Below are 14228 nucleotides of genomic sequence, written 5' to 3'. Positions count from 1 at the left end.
GTTCTTTGTACCTTACCTTTTTTCCAGCAGCCTACTTGGGTCTGAATGTCTGGCATCTGAGACCTGCACTGATTAATTTCCACCACAAAGTCCTGTGTAGACCTTCTTTCAGGATGACATCTGTCAAAACAAAGCCATGAATTCAACCACTAACAAAAGAAGCTTGTAATATCTCATTGTGCTGCAGAGGCAGTCATATTAGCTGCTTGCAGACAAAAAGGAGTGTGTGCATATATATATATCTATATACACACACACACATAACATGCACATGCATATACACATATATCTCCAGTTCAGACTGACCTGATGTATGCAAAGACCACTGTAATCACAATCTGCTGTATCGTTTCTGTGGGCATGTCCCAGCATTTAAACTGGTCATGTATCTTTGCGTTGAATCTCAGGATGAGTTAGTGGCTGTACTACACCCTGTGTACGGAGCACCATTGAACTGTGCTACGCCCCAGCAGCGGAGGAGGGAAGAGGAAGACCCTGGCAGCTGCCAACATCAAATAATACCCTTCCCCACCTCCCTCACTCCATGGTCTAATCCTTAATGCAAACTAGAAATGAAAGCTTTGTGTTTTTTCAAAGGGAGTGTCAGGATTTTGGCAGAACTGGAATAGGACTAAGGCAAAATGGTTCCCCACAGAGCAGAAGAGGAGCTAATTTAATACTATGGGGCTAGAAAAACAGTACCACCCCATTTCTAGGGAATATTAGGTAATCAGCGACACCATTTCCACGCGAGCTCAGAAGACCAAACAGGAAAATGATCTTCTAGAGCTACTGAATTTCACTGACCAAAGCCAAAATTGGAGACTCCAGCAAGAAGGCAGCTGTGGTTAGTGCAGAGTAGTGAGGGCTGGAACTGCAGTACCAGAAGCTGTTCAAATTCAGCTAATACACTCACAGAAGCTCTGAATTACAGGTTAGTTGGTAGTCATAAAACGGATCGAGAACTGACAGTAATTCGTTATTGAGGAAATAAAGTAATGTTTTCCTAACCCTGCCTCCATCAGCTCAGGCTCCAATGGCTGGCAAGGCTGCTGAGGTACAGGCAAGGCTACCCAACTCCCAGCAGCAGGGTAGAAGTCAGCGAACAACGCAGGAGGCAGAGATTCAGTGAGGGACAGTGGAGGTCAAAACAGTATAAATCTACCAGAGACAAGCATTACTTAGGTTCCCATCCTAGGTTCCAGTTAGCCTTAGGACCTGTTGCAAAGGACCTTGTCTCTTGCCTTTCACCCAAGGAGTTCAGATGCTGCCTGTGGAATGTTTAGTTCCAGCTGAAGAAGATGGGTTAGTCCTCCAACACACGTACACGCTCTCGGTGCACTCTCAAAGGTTTTTGGTCTGCCAGACCACGAAGAGAAAGTAAATAACACACACAGGCTGGCTTCCCATTGCAAGCACCCTCTGCAGAGACTATCCGACTCTCAGACCACAACAGCAGAGTGTTGTCGGTCCCCAGCAGACAAACACGATCACCTCAACCAAGCTGGGTCCGTTCCTTGCTGCTCTCCTGGGGGTAGCTCCAGCATTAGCAGCCACTTACGTCAGCCCCCAAATCTAATCCTTCAAATCCCACTGCAAGATTTGGCAGACAGTAAGATGGGGAGTTGCCACCCCCCCAAGTAAAATGAACCCCGTATCTCTGCCTTTGGGGGCTATGACAAGAGCAGGAGCGTGGGAACTGCCAGCGGAGCTACCCTCACCCCATTTTCTCAGGCTGGAAGGAAGGAGCTGGCTAGTGATGAGCACAGCAGAATGGCTGCGGGAATCTCAGGCTGCGCTTCCCATTTCTTATTCCCTCCGGGGAGCTGGGAGACGGGCAGGGGTGAGTCTCAGGGATGGGGGAGCAGAAGGATTAGGCACAGAAAGCCTTCAGCGTAGGTGTAGGAAGCACAAGCGCTGTACAGCCGTGAATCCAGTGCTGACAGCTAGCACAGCAGGCCTGTCACGTTCATCACCCTGCCTTTAATTACCTCACTACCAGCATCTTTTCTACAAAAGCTCTTTCACACCTTCAACAAATGTGTAACAGTAAACAAACTCCCACTATGGGTAAGAAAACTCCGCCAGTGTAAGAAACCTCAAGCAGGTTTTCTTAAGCTGAGGAAAAGTGCAAAAAGTTTGTGCTGGCTTGTTAAACTGTATGTGCATAAGGACTTTGTGACCTGCTCCCACCTTTCACTAGATTTGGCCTGTCTTCCCATAGGTTTTTCACAAGTACCTTGCAAAGTATCAGTTTTACTCCCTTCAAAGTGAAACGTCTTTTCTTCTCCAGGATTTGCTCCACATCCATAGGATGACCCAGATTCCATTGCTCCTTTGATTCATTTCCAGGCACCTAGAGTGAGGCAGTTAAACATGTGAAAACAATTGGGATTTTAATCCGAGCTTTACATTGAAAATTTTCAACATTTCCTTCTTGAAACAGTAACATGCAATAAAGTACAATACATGCCTCCCGCCACTAAGCAAAAAACAGAGTCTACAAAAAACTGTATGTTTCGAGCAACTCAAATGCTGGGAGCCCTTGGGCCCAATGCAAGCAGCATGCACCTCAGTTTGTCTCTGGTTCTTCAGGGTATTTCTGTCTGAGTGTTAATGCTCGGTGGGAATTAGATCATGAAATGACCTGAAAGAAGGGTCAGAGCATCAAGGTCTCTATATTGACCAAAAAGGGGTAGAGAAACTGTTGCCATAAGAAAGTACCTCAGCCTTGCAGCTGGAGTAGAAAACAAGAAAAAAGTTTCTCAAAACTCCAAGAAAGTCCTTTACTACATAGACAGCTCAGGCTGATGCTGAGTTGAGGAGGGACGAAGGGCTAGGTGAAGACATGCACACAGGAACACCACTTGCACCGCATGGTGGTTGTATCACCTCTGCACTGCACTGCAGAGAATATCTGCACTGCAGGCAGGACCACGGTGGCAGGTTCACACACACGACTCCTACCAGTGGTCTTTGTACCGGGAAACGAAGGGCTTGGGGGCTGTCTACATGAGCTTCTCAGATCTACGTAGCAGCAGAAGTCTCATGAGAAAGAAACAGTCATTGCTTTGTGAAAGCTGGTTGCAAATACAGATTGCTAGTGCCTGGCACAACGGGTGCTGACAAAGGTACTCTTTGGAGCCAGCGCCTTGCTTTCTCCAACAAACTGTCGAGCTAAGGGCAAGATACATAAAATCGCTGCTTCTAAAAGGAGGATGTAAGCCTCCAGAAGCAGAAAGTGGGGCCACTTTCCTGAAGATTTTGGCAATCCTCTCTAGGAGCAATCCTGATATAAAACCACTCACCAGTACAAAGAAAAAGAACTGCTTGTTTTACATTTGAAAAGACACCTTCATTTGTCAGAAGGGAGCAGAAAGAGTAGAAACTGTTGAAGAAGAAAACATCTTTACTGCATTTAAGGACACTGGGGAACACTGGAGCTATGGCAGTGTTTCAGGTCTTGAAAAATGGCTGCAAGGGAAAAGGAGATAGCATTTGTTTCAGCTAGACATGGAGTGCAGAATAATTACCTGTTTTTCAAGGATTAAAAAGAATCATTAAAAACAAGCTGAAAGCAAAGACTTCCTTGACAGGCCTAAATCCACGAAAGAACAGATATAACAATGGATGGGTCATGAGGAGAGGAAAAGGATCTAGCAAGCCCCATCTGGGCAGAGGCTAAGCCTGGGACACTTCTGACAGCAACAACTCGGTGACCTAACAGACACTCACCATCATGTCAGGGAAGAGCTGGTGACTCCGCTGTCCCCCTGCCTTCCCGTGTCACACAGATGCAGGACGGGTGTGGGAAATGGGAAGAGTTTTGTTAAGGGAACTATGAGATGCCACCGTGCTTGCCTCAGAGCAGATCTCTGCAGATGTTTGAGATCTGTCCCTGTCTGAGAGGCATAAATAATGCTGTGTTTCAACTGGTCCAAGAGCAGGCAAGTTTCAGAACTCCTGCCTAGCAAACAAAAATATGAGCCCAAACTGAAGAAGTTCCTGTACAGCTAACCTATTAGGCTTCACGCACATACTTCTTTACAATCCTCTCTGTCACTGCAGACTTGAAAAAAACCAGCAGCTAGACAAAGTGTGGTTTCATCTGGAGATACTGCTTCCTAGTCCTTTCCATCCCATAGCTTAAGTTGCATTGTGAGACCATTAGATGATCATGTTAGCCTTTGCTAGGAAAACTGCAGCATAGCACACTATCTGATAAAGATATCTTCACTGAAACAATTATAATCATCACTTTTGTAATTTCAGAGTGGGACAAGCCATGTTTAATATGGCACCTGGCTGTGATTAAGTCCATGGAGGCTGTAGTGTTTAACTGCAACTGATGGCCTTGTCATCGTCTGTGGCACAGTTTAATCCTCTGGCGACTGCATACTTGACTGCAACAACTGACCATGACTCATTCCTGTCTTCACTACCCAAGAAAAAAAAAAAATCTTTTTTTTTTTAACTAATGGCTCTTCCTTAGGTAGAGTCTAGCAGAGACCAACAGGAGGCACAAAGCTTTTCGCAGTGCAACTTCAGCAGGTTATGGAATAGAGTGAGTCCTCCATTTCCATTTATTGCTTCATTTCCTTGATCTTTCTAGCACTAAATGGTTACAACTGTGTCATGCAGGTCCAGATTACAGCAGTTCTGGGAAAGAAAAAGATAATGTCGGAACAGTGAGAAGACTTTGGTTTCTCAGAAGGCTACAGCGAGTTAAATGGGCGCGCTGCTCGTGGGGACAGCATTCAGGTTTGTACACGCAGATGGGAGGATGGTGCCACTTCAATGCAGATGGTGAGCTGTGTAAACAAGAAGATCCTGTTCTGCATCAGCCTGCTGATGTGCCACTTGCAAAAGGGCATCTTCAGGCTGATCATTACCAGTTTACAGCCCACCCGTTTCCACCATTCCATCAGTGTTGCTTGTATAAACAGGGAAAAGGCACTGCACCCGGCCAGCCTCCTCTGCTCCTTCAGACCCAGGGAAGCAGGGAACCTACACATTTACTGCTCAGAAAGGCACTTTAGTGAGATGGGAAAATATTACACATAGCCATAAAAATAGTCATATCTCCTACCCTACAGCAACATTATTTCAATGTGATGGATGGCGTAAACCAAATAAAGTTATGTTCAGAGATGAACCTCAACCTTCAGGGCTCTTTATTAGATACATAAAACTTGATCCAACTGGGCTCTCAAGCAGCTGTTTAAACATGCACGTAGTCTTAATGAAGCCAACAATGCTCCTGATGTGCTTCAAGTGCTCTTTGCTGGATGCATGTCTATACAACTCAGCTCTATTGCCTTTAACCACAGAGGTATTCAATGGGCCACCTGCAGACACAGGTGCCACACGGTGGAAGTTGTTGCCAGTTCTGTCACCCAAAGGGAGATGGGTGCATGCTGTGGACCAGGTTCAGATAGCACTGGATTTTACTCAGCTTCAGTGGAGCTACTTCCACTCCAAATGTTAAGAACAGCATCAGAGTTGAGCCTCTTCCCAAAAGTTACAATGAGCTTAGCTGTTGTTCATATATTATTCACACATTCAACCGACAGCCCAGCAGGCAAAACCAGTGTAGTGCTCAAAATGGCCTACTTTACTACCGTCGCTAGTAGTAGACTGTGTGACTTATGCTGTGCATATGGTAACAATATACTTTTTGCTAGGTTATAATTCTCAGTGCAAAACTGCACACAGCCAACGGACATGCACAAGGCAGAGTATATTTTAGCCCTGGTCTTGAAAAAGGGTAGCTATAACTGGTTTTATTATATATGTGAAATTCCAGGTGCACAGCTGGCCAAAGTACCAACTAGTATTTTCAAACTACATGGGATGCCCAGCAGTGATGTTCCAAAACATCTTTCCCAGACTGCTACCAGTCTATGCAGCTCATTCTTCCTTCTTTTCATTTTTCCTTCTCTTATCAATGAGAACTGGGGCAGGCTTATATTTACACAACCTCATTTGCCATCTCAGCTGGGGAGAGATTGAGCTCAAGATGAAGACCATGCCTGTGACAGTGCCTATAATGCAGGCTGGTTCTTTAAGCTTGGTCTGCAGTTGGAGCAAATCCAGCCAGTGCAGGCTCCTGAAGCCCACTGACCCAGCTGACCACCAGCCAAAGCCTGCTTCGGACAAGCAGAACCTCTCTCTTGGCTCCATTGGCTATGAACAAGATATCCATGGCTCAGTTCAGTTGCTTAATCATGGACATCTGATGCCGTCTGAGATGGCTGAGGATGTGCCTGCTTTGACTTTTGGCTACTGCTTCAGGACAGTGCCATGTGCCATGCCTGTAAGTCCCCAGGCATGTCTGGGATACCCTAGGAAGCTCGCTGCTTATTTATTTCAAACCTTCTTGCTCTAGAAGAGATGCTGTGTGTCAATGACCAGAGGATTTTACTATGTCCTCACAAGAGAGAGGTGCCCTGTGTGACAGAACTTACCACTCATATTAACACAAGTAAGAGTAGCATTGCTTTGAAAAGAAAAATCCTGTACCAAAGAGCCCCACTGCTTCTAAAAGCTATTAGTCAAGCTCTGGTTTTAAAACTTGTGAATTAACTAATTTCTTAAAAAAAAAAGTCTAGTGGTCAGGCAGTTCAAAGAAGCAGTACATTCAAAGTGAGTCATTCACAATATCCAAAGGAAGTCCATTTTAAATGTATTGATGAGATTATTTCTTCCAGACCAGCAAGAGTCTGAGACACTCTGCAATCCAGAAACAGAACAGACTATGCAATTTATTTATCTGATCTATGCAAGCTAACGTAACTAGGATTTTAAATAGCAATTTATTGATAATCACCTATTTATGAGCACCATAGAGTCCCCTGAGATTGTGGCATACTTCTTCAGACATAAGCGGTCAGACAGTTAAGACAATCTGAAAGTAGAGAGGATGCAAACACAAGTATCCTTTCACATTATTTTTGCAAAGCAATACAGAAGGCACTGAATTAACACTAAGATCATCACTTCTGTACACAGGGCAGTCACGCAGTCACTGTCCAATGTTCTGTTCCTGGATGTGTGCCTGACCTCTAAAAAGCATTTTGATTTGCTGTACCCCAGTTTCTCCAGTGGAAAATGGCCACTCTGATGCTATGAACAAGAAACGCTATGTGAATTAAGCTAATAATCTATTATCTCTAATTCTGCCTACACTCAGTGAGGTTTGTTGGCACGGCAGACTTGTGTGGGTCAGGCAGGCATTCTGTTTGCTTGCACAGTCCTGGAATGCTAGTTTGCAGAGGTGGGTGTGTGGGTTTGCAATTATGGTGCTGTTGACTCTAATCCATCCAAAAGAAGACAGCATGATTTGTACATAGCTCTGAAAAGAGTTCTTGTCAGGCTTGCTACCATCTGGGCAGAGAGTCATTCCTTGAACAGAGCCAACCACGTCAGCTGCAGGGAACGCCAACCAGAATAAGCAAATTTTATGAGAATGAAGCACAAATAGGTGTGTTACTAGTTTCAGGACAAGGAGGCTGGCTATATAACCTGAAAAGCTACTGACGATATGCAAGGAGATAGCTGGATGTTCATTCCACTGCCTGGTCAAGGTGAAGACAGGTAGGAAGGTGGACACCGTCTTACCTGAAACTAAAACCCAGGCAAAACTGATCTCTGCTTAGATTTGATTACAAGCATGATTCTCAGGTTAGGTTCATCAAAGTTCCCGGAAATGAGCCGAGTATTGAATGAAATGACCGCTCAGATTTCCAGCAGTTCCAAGTTATGTTTAGAGTCAACCTAGGCTCCAGGGTGGAGGATCTATGGTTGCAGAAAGGAAGGTTATGAACCTAAGGGGTTCTAATCAGAAACCAGTGCAAACTAAGATCTGGAAAAGTGCTGCTTTCTGTTCTCTGTTTGGCTATATGAAGAACAAAATGGTGTCAAAATGAAAAAGGTTTTCTAGTAGAACTGCTTAAAAGTGGAGACCTGCATGATTTTCTTCTGCCTTTCCACAGATTTTGGATATGTGTTCAAGCCTTTGTTAGCATACACCGAAAATCAGAGGGGAATTCTGATTTGTTTTGTTTTGTGGGCATTGTTATGTGGCATGTGTTTGGCTGGTATCCACTTTCCAAATTTGGAAATGACATCAACATTTGCATTTTCTATTCTTGTTTTAAGCCATTCTGCTTTTAAACTCAGGCTCACTTTCAAGACTTGAGCTTGAGTTCCCTAATCCCATGTGTATTTCAAACCTAATTTTCTTTTCTTTGATGGAGTGAATTTCACTTTTTATTTTCCCTGATTACAAGAAGAAAAATGGAATATATGTCATTTTAGCAGACTCTTCCTAACTACATATACCTAGACAGAGAAGGGCGCAGAAAGGACCACGTGGGTCTAGCTCCGTCAGGATTAAAGACACCAGAAGTGCACGCATGGGAGGCAGTCTGCCAGGCGTGCTTCATGCTGTGTCTTACTCTTTGTAGCTATGTGTCAGGTCTTACGTTGACATCTGTCTCTATGTTGACATCTATGACTCTAGCAACTGAACAAACAAATTGAGTCAACAGTGCCCCCCTACAGAGATCAGCATGAATCCCATCTCTGCACTGTTTTCTGCTGCATGACATGGTATTATCAGCGCAAGAGGGATGCTAACTGTGTCAGGATACTGCTGCTCCCTTTTCCTCTGTAGCCCGTGCTCCAAGGCTCCTCCACCTTAGACTGCTGAAGCTCCTTATGCTCCCCCAGCAGCCTGTAAGAAGATGCACGGTGGCAGTGCTGTTCCTGTCAGGGGAGCAGGAAAACAGGGCTGATGTCTTTCCCCCTTGCTGCTGCAATGTCTACCCACAGTCCTACAGACGATATGCTGTGCATGTGCTAAGCAGCTACGCAAGAGCTGAACCAGCACCGCAACTGATGGGTTTCAGAAAGCACTGCTTACCTCTGAAAGGCAGCTTCTAGGGTGATCTAGTACTGGCCGAGGGAAATACAATAGGATATTAGTCAAATCCTTCTACACCTGCGACCTCAGAAGGCTTTTGGGCGAATGTATAAAACCTGATGCCTGCTGCTCATGGATCGAGCTTGTCACCTTTCATGTAGGTTGCAACAGAAGGGTTTACGCGTGCTGCCCACGTTTTGGGAACACAAGTACTCTGCACATTCTGCGGCAGTGCAGATTTTGTGGGGCTCAGCTGAAGTCAGCTGAGCTGTTCACATGTCTGATGTCAAACCATTCTTCTGCACATCGCTAGACTTGGCCTTCAGGAAACTGTGGTCTACTCAGTGGAGGACTACCTCACCAACAGGGGCTGCTTCTCTGCTTTTCTTGACTGAACTGTGCAGAGCATCTGCTGCAGTGTGGGATGGTCATTTGGCTGGAATACCACTTATTTATGCTTTTAGATCACTAGATGGCACTCGGGTCAATCTCTACAGCCAACCTCACCAGGACAAGGGCTTTGAAACATCACTACAAACTCTGCAGGGCTGGTTTTGATGTGAAGGATACAGGATGTTTCTGCTCTGGACCTCATCTGGCCCTCCACCAAGAAGCCAATCTTCAGATTGCCCTTGCTGTCCTTCCCATCTTGTTTAGTATGAAAACACCTTCCCTTCCCCCAGAGCTGTATGAGTAGAAGCTGTGAATATTGCCTGGCTCCACCCATCTTCTGTTTTTTATTTGAACAGAAATCTATCTTGGTCCTTCCAAACAAGCCAGCCTGCCTTTTCCTGAACTGTGGGAATGGCTCCAGCGAGCTGCAGGTACGTCACCTTCATCTCCCCAGAGCAGAGCAGCTCTCTGTAGCGTTGCTTTCTGGTTTCATACCACAGCTACCCTCCAAGTCAGGAGACTTGCTGGAAAGTAGGAATGGGCAGGTAAAGAGAAAGAGTCCAGCTGAGGTTGTGCCATGTCCCAGCTCACCTTCTGTTCACCTGTGTGCTGCCCTTGCTGTAAGGCAGGACGACTGGGCGGCCAGCCCCAGCATGCTGTGTTCGCTCAGCCTCGCTATGTCACGCTTTACCCAGGTCTCAGGGGCAGTGATAACGCAGCCTGCAGTTTGCAGGCTATGACTAACTTCTCTTAAAGAATAGTCCTGCCCTGGCCTCTGCCCAGCCAAGTTCCAGCCACCCTGTCTGGCTGGTGTGCCTGCTGGTGTGCTAGCACCATGTTCTTCGTGCCTGCAATCCCATTTCCATGCACACAGGACCAAGAAGGTTCTCCAGAGCCAGACCTGAGAGGACAGAGCCTCCCCGTCAGCACCACTCCCACCCCCTCTGCAGATTTGTGCTGCTGCTTCCCACCAGCAGAAGGTAAACTGGAGCACTGGAGTGCAGTGGTGTCAATGGCGTGGCAGGACAGAAGAAGACAAGGACCTAAAGACCCCCTAATGACCACAGGAGTCTGCAGCAGCCTAACTGCCTCCAGTATTTGAGGTCTTTGCCTCCTGGAAATAGTTGATAAAGACCATATAGGGACCTCTATTCTAGTTTTCATCATTTGGAAGGACAGCAGCACTGCTCTGGAAGGCAGTCTGCAAAAGATTGTGTTCTGCAGAACAAAGCCCATCCACTGAGACCAACACCAGCCAGCCAGTCTTTTATCCTCAACTAGCATCCCTTTGCCATGCAGCCTGACAGTCCTAGTAACCTATGGGCTTTTCTTTCATGCCCACAAAGCCAGGGTTGGCTGTAATTCATGCAATGTTCTTGCAGCTTCTTTCTCTGAGTCCTGTTTTCTCTAGGGGCTGCTCTCTCTATATAGGTTTGCTTTAGCAAAGATAGAATAAGGTGTAAAATTCCCACCTTCTTTCAGAGCCATTCCTGCCTTTCCATACTTTCTAATGCTTTTCTGGCTTTTCTGCACTTACCTAGCTATTACTTTTGCAGAACCCATCCCCCTTCAACACTAATTTTTTTCCCTTTTTCTTGTGGTTCCCTTTCTCAATTATTTTTTTGGCTTTTCTAATTAATCTCCCTGCAATGCTGAGATGTTAGTAAAATCAGAGGGAGAAAGGATTTTGTGGGACCCACAAATTGCTTGAAAGCTAACAACCTTGCTAAAGCAGATTTAAGAGATGTTAGGTACAGGCTTGCTCTGTGTGCAAACCTTGACTCAGCATATATGCAAACAGGCTCCAAAAATAGACTGCGCTTTCCCAATTCACATGTGATGCATGTGCCATATTTCTGTGCTGTGCTTTCCAAAAATAGCATTCACACACGATTGGTTGGTCTAAATCTGTGAGTATTTAGCTGCACGCTTTTTCAACACAGGCATCAAAGCACCGGGCTCCACAGCCTTTTCATAGAGGGATTTTTCTCATGGGCACCTCCCCCTCTATTCACAAAAATAAGGGTTATGTTCCCTCCCCTGTGCAATTGCTTAACATCCCCGTGGCAACTGCAAAAACCCCTCACGTGGCAAAGTGACATTAGGTGTTGGCTGAAATGTATTTTTAGCTTCTTTCTGTGCTCTCTAGCAGCTGGAAGCAAAGAGGTAACCCATTACCTAGAAGCTCACCAATCCCCCTGAAACACCAGCAAGGGCTCTGCAGACCAGTAACCCAGAAACTGCAATCTGACAAGCAGAGGTTGTTTGCACACAGATCTGAACAAAGAGCTTGGTTAGAGACTAAATGAAAGGCTTCTCTCCTGTAATTCAGGGGAGCAAGTGAGTTTCTGGGTTATGTGCAGATGTCGGCCAAAGAGAGACTGGAAACCAGGACTGAATGGGCAGAGCGCTGGTCTGGTCACAGGGAGCATTTCTTTGTGGAATAAAGCATCTAGGGAGCTGGGGAGCAACAGCTATGCCAGTGCTGCCACTTAAGGATGGCCCTAAATCCATGCCCCAGTGCTAGCATGTTTGCACCATCTAGCAGAGACTGTAGAACTCCAGGGCATTACAGATCAAGGGATGCCTCACAAGTTTCCAGCCACACTTCAAATGTATCTCTGATACACACCCACTATGCTACAGGCACAAGAAGAGTACATAGGAAGAATCTATACCCTGGGTAGTGACACTGCAAATTTCTTCTTAAGAATCCTGGTGCTAAAGCAAAAATGGCACAACCACATAGCAAAAGCACATAAAGTCACTATGCCCATTTGAAAGCACCCCAAAGGGTACCAGATTAACTCTGTCCCATCAAGCTTTATGTCAGAGCAGGTGCTATCCTTCTTCCTGCAACTACCATGTGTGCTATCAATAGTTCAGCAGAAACGTGATCAACATCCATACCTTGCTTCAGACCCAGCCGGTCCTGCTGGATGATCCAATACTGCACCGATCCCATATCAGCAGTCATGAATTGTGCAACCACGGCCTGAGGTGAAAAGGACAAACAGAGGTGATATATGAGTCATATCACTTAGCGGATATGGTCTTCAAATGCAGCAGTGATAAGAACAGATCTGCAGCAAAGTACACTTCATTATCTAAATCTGCCTCCCATCAGGCAGATAACACTGATGTGTCCTCCAAGTCTGAGGAAAGGAATTTAACTTGCAGGAAATCCAGCCCCTTAAAAAGAGCCTGGGCCAACCTCATTTGGGGCCAATACCGCAAGGTGCAAAGTACTTACTGACAGCATACCGCACCTCCCTTTCCCTTATCTAAATAGCCTACTACTACCACTACTTCACTTATCAAGTGCTGCTTTATACTTATTGAACTCCAACAGCTTTACTCCTAAATACACCAGCATACAAATATGCTGGCATGTCTCAGAGCTGGTACTATTGGTGGGGTTTTTTCATGTAGCAGGAACGTTTAAAGATAAAAAATAATGCAGTTACTCTAGGGGCAGAGAAAGAAATGAAGGAGCTGGCAGCTCAAATCACATTACCTGCTGGTATCTTTGCTGAGTCGTCACAGGCTCTGACCAAGGGTCCTTCACATCGGCTTCAGCACGTGGTGGAGATGCTTAGCTCTTACAAACTGACAATTTAGAGGAAACTCCCTGAGGGTTTACAGCTTTCTCTCTGTTCAGCCATCTTCACTGCAACACCAGTGTCTAACACAGTATTGTTTCCCAGGAAAATAAAGAGTGAATTATTCCTCCCTCCTGTCCCAACCCTTTGACTCCCATCCGACTTTGGGCCCCCCCCACAAATCCCTGCTTCAGAAAAGCAGTGCTACAAACTGCTGATACCCGGTTTGCAGCGGAGGTACAACAGTGACCTAGGACTGGGCACGGGTCACGAAGGACATCTAAAAGGATATGCCCAAGACGGAGGAGGCTCTGCACCATTTCAGCCCCGTTCCCCTATGAGCAGAGCAGGTTCATCTATCCATGAAACACCTCCTCTGTTCAGCAGTGCCAACAGCCCCGCCGAGCTGGCAGAGACTGTGGGGTAAAGCAGCACGAAGAGTCGGTGTGTGACAGACAGGCTGTCTCCTCCGCTCCTCGGTCATCACGTAGCGCTGGGATGTCAGTGTGCAGATGTGGGTGGGTACGTGAGCGTGCTCTCGATTGCCATTCCCTCCAAGGAAAGACAGCCGGGTTTGTGCGTAGTTCTGAATAAATTCCCTGCCAACCTCACAGCCATCTGCTATGGCAGTTGTACCCTCAAAACCAGTCAACCAGCTCAGCTGCCGAGAGCACGAACCAGAATCGGTGGCTTCTCAGAATTTGGGATATGGGGCAGAAGGCTGCTGACAAAATAACTTGAAGTCAGGCAGTTTTCTTGGGGGCTTCCAAATGATCGTTCTTTGCCCAGTGGGATTATAAGAAGAGTGTAAGGTATCTGCAATGAAATGCAAACCTAAGCAAAACTCCTCTGGTTTGGCTACAAACGCAAGTCTCGGGTTAGGTTCACAAAAGTTCACAGCTCTCCTGGTAAACTTGAGATGGGCCTTTCGTGAACCAAAACTGAATGCTAGGCAATTTAGAGCCTTCAAGTAATCAGTGAAGTCAAGTTGTGAGTGAGGAGGCAACAAATAAAGGGGCGGGTTCAAACAAGAGGAGGTGACTCTCCACATGGAAGAGCTGAGTTGTGGAACTCCTTGCTGCAAGATGTTGTGGGTGGTAATTGTTCACAAGGGTTCAGCAGGCAGCTGGACAAATTAATGGAAGAGAAATCCCTTGGAGGTTTATAATTGAAATGAATACCACCAGCTTGTGAAGCTCCTGAATGTTTCATGGTTCAGGGAAAGGACTCAGAGCAAGGACTGTGCAAATAACACAGCCATTCTTGCATACTGTACATTATTTCCTTGCCCAGCACCCATAGTGCAT

The 14228-nt window shown here is 46.0% G+C and overlaps 1 long non-coding RNA gene across 1 annotated transcript; it reads right to left on the bottom strand.

The window, feature by feature from the left end:
- Positions 1-2199: 2199 nt before the first annotated feature.
- On the bottom strand, positions 2200-13037 carry LOC115352860. The gene is made up of 3 exons (XR_003927295.1): positions 12837-13037; positions 12230-12314; positions 2200-2356 (listed from the first exon to the last, which is right to left on the bottom strand). It is a non-coding gene; the product is annotated as an uncharacterized LOC115352860 (long non-coding RNA).
- Between the last annotated feature and the right edge of the window lie 1191 nt (positions 13038-14228).

The sequence above is a fragment of the Aquila chrysaetos genome, chromosome 17 (genome assembly GCF_900496995.4).
Source record: "Aquila chrysaetos chrysaetos chromosome 17, bAquChr1.4, whole genome shotgun sequence".
In the NCBI taxonomy this organism is placed as follows: Eukaryota; Metazoa; Chordata; class Aves; order Accipitriformes; family Accipitridae; genus Aquila; species Aquila chrysaetos.
This window is presented reverse-complemented; position numbering and strand designations above follow the sequence as displayed.